This window comes from Arabidopsis lyrata (assembly GCF_000004255.2).
Source record: "Arabidopsis lyrata subsp. lyrata unplaced genomic scaffold ARALYscaffold_8, whole genome shotgun sequence".
NCBI lineage: Eukaryota > Viridiplantae > Streptophyta > Magnoliopsida > Brassicales > Brassicaceae > Arabidopsis > Arabidopsis lyrata.
Genome location: NW_003302548.1, coordinates 12,201,138 through 12,208,491, shown reverse-complemented (window position 1 = coordinate 12,208,491; position 7,354 = coordinate 12,201,138). Strand labels below are relative to the sequence as shown.

At 33.7% G+C, this 7,354-nt stretch overlaps 1 long non-coding RNA gene across 1 annotated transcript; it reads left to right on the top strand.

Moving 5' to 3' along the window:
* Nucleotides 1–421: 421 nt before the first annotated feature.
* LOC110228365 lies at nt 422–1,206 on the top strand. The gene is made up of 3 exons (XR_002331931.1): nt 422–566; nt 649–945; nt 1,025–1,206. It is a non-coding gene; the product is annotated as an uncharacterized LOC110228365 (long non-coding RNA).
* Nucleotides 1,207–7,354: the final 6,148 nt, after the last annotated feature.

Genomic DNA, 7,354 nt, shown 5'->3' with positions numbered 1-7,354 from the left:
AGGGATCAAGACCTAATTCTGTGAACAAGTGCAAGCTACTGGATTTGTCTTCATATGATGTTGTTGTTGCAGAAGGACGTTGGCAGACACAAGATGCCAATGCATTAGTTAATGGGCTTCCTCTCGGACCAGCAGCAGTGAAAATATTTGTGGATGCAGTGATTCAACCTGAGACATTTATATGGAGGCCAACGATTGATGTCATGTACCTTGAGGACTGTTTACAGTCTTCTGTAGCTTGGCCTGCCAACAAAGTTGTCTTTGAAAACCATGCAGATGCAACATGTCAGAAGTCTCCACTTCATCAGGCTTCTGCATCAACTCATCAAACAACAACAGAAAAGGCAGCAGCATCAGGAGGAACAGCACCATCATCAGGTCCACTAAATGCAGCAGCTGGTTATAAGTCTTCTCTTGAGATATCAAAATCCGCAGCCACAACAAAAGGAACGAAATCCGCAGCCACAGTTTCAAAATCTCTTGTTGAGAAGTCTCCAGCAACATGTTCAAAGCCTCCTGTAAAGAAAAGTCAGTTAGCTTCACCCTCCCCTCTACGAAGATCTCCGGTAAATTTAGCAGATGTTGTTACTTACTGATTCTGGTTATTATTATACATGAATTAAACCTGTTTATATTGTAATATGGCAGCGTAAAACTGGAGCTGAAGTTATCAAGGCTAATCAGAAGTGCAAGTTAATGGATATTAGTGGAAAGAGGCGGGTGGTTGGTGAAGGACGTGTGCATTCAATCGACCCAGACCAAAAGGTACACCATGTTCGCTTGGGGGCAAATGCAGCTAGAGTTTGGGTAGATGTAGTGAAGATAGATGATGCAGCAGTTTGGAGGCCATCAGATGAAATCGAGTATATGAGAGATTCACTTGGTTCATCTATTGCATGGCCAATGGATAAGTTGGTCATCTATTGAGTAGATGAAGAAACTGGGGTAAGTTTTGTAATTACTGTGATGCTTGTGTTTTGCTTTTATATCTGCTACTGATATGAGACTTTGTTGATTGTTGCAGGGAATGAAGAAACTTTGGTCCAGATTAGGTAGTTTTAATTAGTTTAAGACTAGACTAATCAGCTTCTGTTATGTACTTTGGAATCAGACTTGTTATGTCTTTTGGATTTAGACTTGTTATGTTGAATGATTCTGTATAACTTTCTAACTTTTGAATTGGAATCAGACTTATGTTACAATTTATATTCAGACTTATGTTTTCATGTTTATATTATGCAAAACAGGTATAGAATCAAAATATATAGCTCTCTGAAAATATATATAATAGCAAAATTAAAAGCCATAATTAAATTAAGTATAGCAATTCTTCACTGTCATTGTAGAAAATCAGATATTATAGCACAAAAAATGAAGCTACGAAAACAAATTAAACAGCAAGAACAAATTGCTAACGTAGAAGAACCTATTATAGCACAAAATTTGAATTGTCGTTACTTTTTAACAAAAATTTCATCTGCTATATCAAAATAAATAACAGCAGTTAAATAAAGCTATTGTATCTAAAACTATCATAGCATATCAAAATAATGCTATCGTAGGGGAAACACCTACCATAGCTGCCGATGTCACAGCATTTGTGATTTCGCTATCAATAACGTAAGATAGCAGATGGTTTGCGCTATCAATGAACGTTTTTCTTGTAGTGGTACAAACAAAAGCATTGTCTTTTTAGTATCTATCTTTAGCGAAAAAATTGTCTTTTTTTTCTTTAGTCTACCAAGTCAAATCTTTCTTCAATCCTGTCGTTTATATTTTATTTCGGCAACTCGGCACTAGCTAGCTACCAATATTCAATGATCATTTTTTTCCCTTTTTTTTTTTATAGAATTTGATTTTAAATATAAGGAATTGGAGTATTTGTTGTGGGGAGATGATATATTATCCGATTGTCACTCAAACTACATGTGGACACGTTGCGGTAGAATTTCTAACCAAAATTTTTAAAACATATTGGCTTTGCGGATGAACGCTAAACCTAGGCTACAATGGCTTAATATCCTAATAAGGAGCTAATAAAACGCGGCTCACTATCCTTCCTAAGTAATTATGGCAAACAAACCAGTGTCCGCATCACACAAAGCCGACTAAGTGCATTTGTACGAAGAGTCATTTACCTCAAACACGCATAAAACGTTCCATCGACGGATACAATATCTACCACAAGTAAAAGACTACACCAACACAAGCCAGTAACATCGCACATTGCATCCAGTCTTCTAAAGTCCTAAGACTAGATTGACCTAACACAAAAACTGAATATAAGATAAAAATCATGTATTTTCTTATAATTACTCTCTCATTATCTTCCTAGAAATCGAAAAATGTTTGGAAAAAACGATAAATATATATATCAAAAATTCAAAACATTTAGTCGTGTACACAAGCCTCATGTTAAATAAATGTTTGACCTTACATTGTTGGCAACATCTCTTCAATCCGTCCCTTATCAAAATTCTCCGATTGGAGTACTCCAACCCCCATCCAGGAACCCTTCTTCGTTCACTGAATCACTTACCAAACTCACTAAATATCAAATTGGACATGAACCACTTTTTAACAGGGTCCAAAACTAGATCTGTCTTTTTTTTTTTTCCATATATATCCGTCTTGCAGTCTAATCACGTTACATTTTTCTACTTTAAGTGTCAAAAAGTTTTCGGAGAACAAATAGTTTTTCCTCGAGAATGTGCATCCTGAATCGAAAGTCGAAGGAGAAGGTTAGAAGCCAAAAACCAAGTGAAGCGGAGTTACTCTCCTTGCGCTCACCCGTAATCTAACACATATGACGTTCCACGACGAACACTCCTCCCTAAAATTGCAATCGTTTGGTAAATCCAAAAATATCGTCCCCAACAATATATTAAAAATTGAATAACCCTTTCTATATTAACCACTTTTTAAAAAAACATGCACATACAATATCACTGGTCATTGGCAAGACCGAGTACAAAGTTTCCTTGCTCGATATATCTTCCAAGCAACAATGTATACCATATGGCGTGAGAGAAACGGGAGACGACATAGCGAGACCCCGAACCCAGCGGATCGTCTAATCAAATGGATCGATAAGCAAGTCCGAAATCAACTCAGTTCAATCCGAGCAAGCGGGGGTAGGCGCTATGATAAGGGCCTCCAAGCTTGGGTTGCATCAAAAATCTAATCATTAAACATTTTTAGTTCCTATTTTAAATTCCTTTTCAATTAAACGTTGCACATGTTGTAAAAACGATATTTTTTTTTTGAATTTAATTTAACATTACATTAAAAAAAAAAACAATATCATAATGTAAGTGTAAATGTATACATACAAGTAACACACAATCGACTATTTTTTTAATCATTAACTATTTGTTCTAAAAGAACTTATTTTTTTAATCATTAACTATTGGTTAGATTAGAAAGAAAAACTTAACTTAATGCACGGCAAATTGGCAATTGTCCGTGTTTCAAATTTGGTTACGATTTTCATGATTTGTTTTCGTTAAATATTATAAAGTTGAAAGTCATGTTTCAACGTATTCATATAATTAAGTTAAAAACTTAAAGCATAAAATCTCTTAAAAAATTTCAACGACGGAAATTATGGGAATTCTTGTTTTCCTCCCAGTGATTGATGGGCATTCGAAAGAAAATGATTATCATAATTCATAAGACAACAAGAAACATGAGCGGGTCAATGGTAGGTATGATATTCTTTGGTTTCGATTATGATGGGATGGTGTGTGTTTTCTCATATGCGTACATTTATCTTTGAAGATTTACAATGATTCAGATAGATATCTTTCAGGTATTTATGAAATAAATTTAAAACTTTATATAGAATTTTAATTTTATAGAGTTTTAGGTATTTTTATAGATCCATAACTGAAAACCTACGAGTATAGTGAATTCGAATAACTATTTTACGGTCATAACATTTGGATATCTTAAAATTTCAAGGTATCTTCTTAAAATTCCAAACCTTAAGTAATAAATATAGGAAAAAAACAAAAAGAGACAATAGACATGAAACGAAAGGAGATCCTTTAAGAACGCGTAATTTGTCTGCTCGCACGGTCTTTGATTGCTTCGTGCATTTAACGCTTTGATTGTCATTATTATTGTTTGGTCTCCTTTCTCCTTTAGAAGTCTTTTTCTTTTTGTGTGTAAACATACCAAACAAGCATCCAATGCAAACACACAAATAGATATTGAAGTTTATCCAGACAACTCTTGTGGACCGGTCTTATTCTCCCAATATCAAAGTTTAGCCCAACCCAATTTCAGTTTCTTCGACGTATCTTTTAACATATAACATGTTAGTCCAATTAAAGTCGACAAGTTCGAATTATTTTCTGAAAGCGGAATAGATTTTGAAAATTGGAAAGGGTTAAACTATTAAAATTATGAAAAAGCTATTTTTGCAAACGTTCGATATTTGTTTATTTATTATATATTATTTTCTTTCGTCTTTCTAAATCTTTGGATGATGATATCACTAATCAGAAATAAAGTCAACGAATTGCACCGTACGTTTTTATACCTCAACAAAAATCTAATGTTGTTTTTTTTTTATTTTAATGCGTAATTTATTTTTTAAAAACTATCCAAACTCTATAATTTGGGCCTAAAATAAAATTGACATAAGTATGAGTTAATCAACCATTGATTGAGCCGATTTGGTGACAGTGACGTATCAATTATTTTTAACATAACTACGTCATTTTGATCGTTCGAGTCCATAAACTCAAAATGACGTTGTTTTGAATTGTTTTTAAAATAAATTAATATTAATAATGATTTTTTTAAAAATAAATATTCATAGAGAAACAACAAAGGCCCAAATCTGATTGCCAGAATTGTTACAAAAGAGAATCGCTGCCAATCGTACGTAGCAACCGGATTATTCTTATGGTTAAAACACCTTTTTGGAGAAGAAAGTAGTACTGCCTAGTGTAGTACTCAATGAAGTTGATCTAGAGTAATTGTCTTTGATCCGTTTACCTTTTTTATATGTTTGCTTGGAAATCATGAAATATAATTCAATCTTTCAGTAAAAGAAAAAAAAAGAAGAGAAACAACAAAGGCGATTGCCATGTAAATGGAGATCTGCATGAATGTCCATCTAAAATCAGTCTACGTGTACTTATTTCCAGCAAAAGATGATTTAATGGGTTCTTAGCTAAAGCCGGTCCAATAGCATGATCGTCCTCCCTTAAATATAGGATTCGATTCCCACCTTTAATATTTGAGAGAGTTACTAGATTAACCCAAATTTTGAGTTTAATTACTAGATTGACTCACAAATAATTTGAGTTAAATGAGTTATTTTCATACCTAAAATACCCTTGTCTCATGTGTAAAAAAAAAAAAAAAAAATACCATTCATAAAAAATTCCAGCAATTTTAGAAAAATCTGTTATCTACTTAACAGATTTCTTTGATTATGGTTACGACAGACTTACAAAATTTTAGCAGATTTGTTTTCCTTGACAGATTTGTTTCCATTCAATCACAGACTTGAACAATTTGTGACAGACTTGAACAATTTGTGACAGACTTATTGTAATGTCTGGCTGATTCAATTTGTAAGTAGCGGCAGATTTATTATTTTCGGAAAAAAACTGTCATGTTGTGACAGATTTGCTTACTAAAAATTAATTACTAGATTGACCTCTAATGGTAGCAGATTTGTTCTATGTTATGACAGATTTTTATAATGTTACCATAAATCTGTCGTGTTACAACAGATTTGTTTTCAAAATATAATCTTTTGTGTTATGACAGACTTGTTTTATGTTATGACAGATTAAATTATATTACCACAAATCTGTCGTTTGATGGCAGATTTGTTAAATTAATGAAAGAATTGCTAGAATGACCTTATAATGTTTGTATGTTGCGACATATTTGTAATTATGAAACCCTTTCATGACAGTTTTTTTTTTTAATTTCTGGCAGATTTTTTTCCTATAATAATATTTATAGTGGTGACAGTTTTTTTTTTTTAATTGTAATGACAGACTTATTAGACCAGTTACCATATTTACCAATAAAACATTAAATGTCGACATCTAGGGTTTTTGTGAAAAAGCGTGGCCTCCATTGTTTTCTTTTCTCCAACGTGGAGCTGTTAGGTTTTATCTTTTTGGGGTTTCTTTCGATTTCATCATATTTTTCCTATTGGGGTTAAGCAAATTACGTATTTTTTTTTAGTTTTTTCTCTCAATTTTGGGTTCTTCTTCTCGTGTCTGGGTTTAGAGAAAAACAATGTCACACAGCAAAGGCGATGGATTGGATATGGATCAGATGATTGTCGTATGTGGTAGTTGGATCTATGAAAAAAATCAATGGTTATTTGTTGTTGATAATGATAGGGGTTGTCGTATTGTAGAAGGTAACCGTCAAACCAGTTATGCTGATTGCATTCAAATGGTGTATAAAGATTACAGGCTGGATCACAGAGAATATGATGTCGTGTTGAGCTACAAGCTTTCGAAGGTGTTGTTGTAGAACTTACCTGGTGATACACCTCCGGTTATTATTGGTAATTGTCGACAATTACACAATTTTTTGGGTCAACTGAAGAGGGAAACAGTTAGACTTTGCGTTGAAGTGAAGAAGAAAGTATTGGTTGAATCAAAACAAAATTACAAAAAACGAGCAAGAACCATGAACGATTTCGTCAATGAAGATGACGATTTTAAGAAGGCATTGAGTGATCAATATGTTGATAGTAAAGAAGACGAAGACATTGACGATGAAGAAACGAGATTCGATTACTGTGACGATTCTGATGGTACAGACTCCGATGATGAAAATTTTACCTTGTATGGGATTCCTCCAGAAGAAGAAGAAAAACCCAACGAATTGTTACCATTGAAGAAAAGGAGTTCAGAGATTTTTATTGAAGAACAAAAGGAAGATGCTAATTTCTTGAAATTAGACTTGTCTTGTGTCAATTTGGCTATTGGTCAATCTTATGAAACGAAAGAACATTTGGAGACGCGATTGAAGATACTAACTGTGGTACAAAAGTTTGATTTTTATGTTGATAAGTCGACACCATTTTTGCTGATTGTCAAGTGCTGGGTAAAAGGCTGTACGTGGAGGGTGAGAGCTACAACATCAAAGGATTACCCAAAGTTTCACGTCCGTGTGTTTATTTCACAACATACATGTTCAGTGACAGAGCGTTCTTCACGTGCCCGACAAGCAACTCATGATATTCTTGCTTCGTTGTACAAGGATTTTGTTGGTGGAGTTGGGCCCACAGTATTGCCAATGCATGTTGCTGAAGCGTTGAATAAACGCTTTCAGATCAAGGTAAAATAGTGGTAGCTATTTTTAA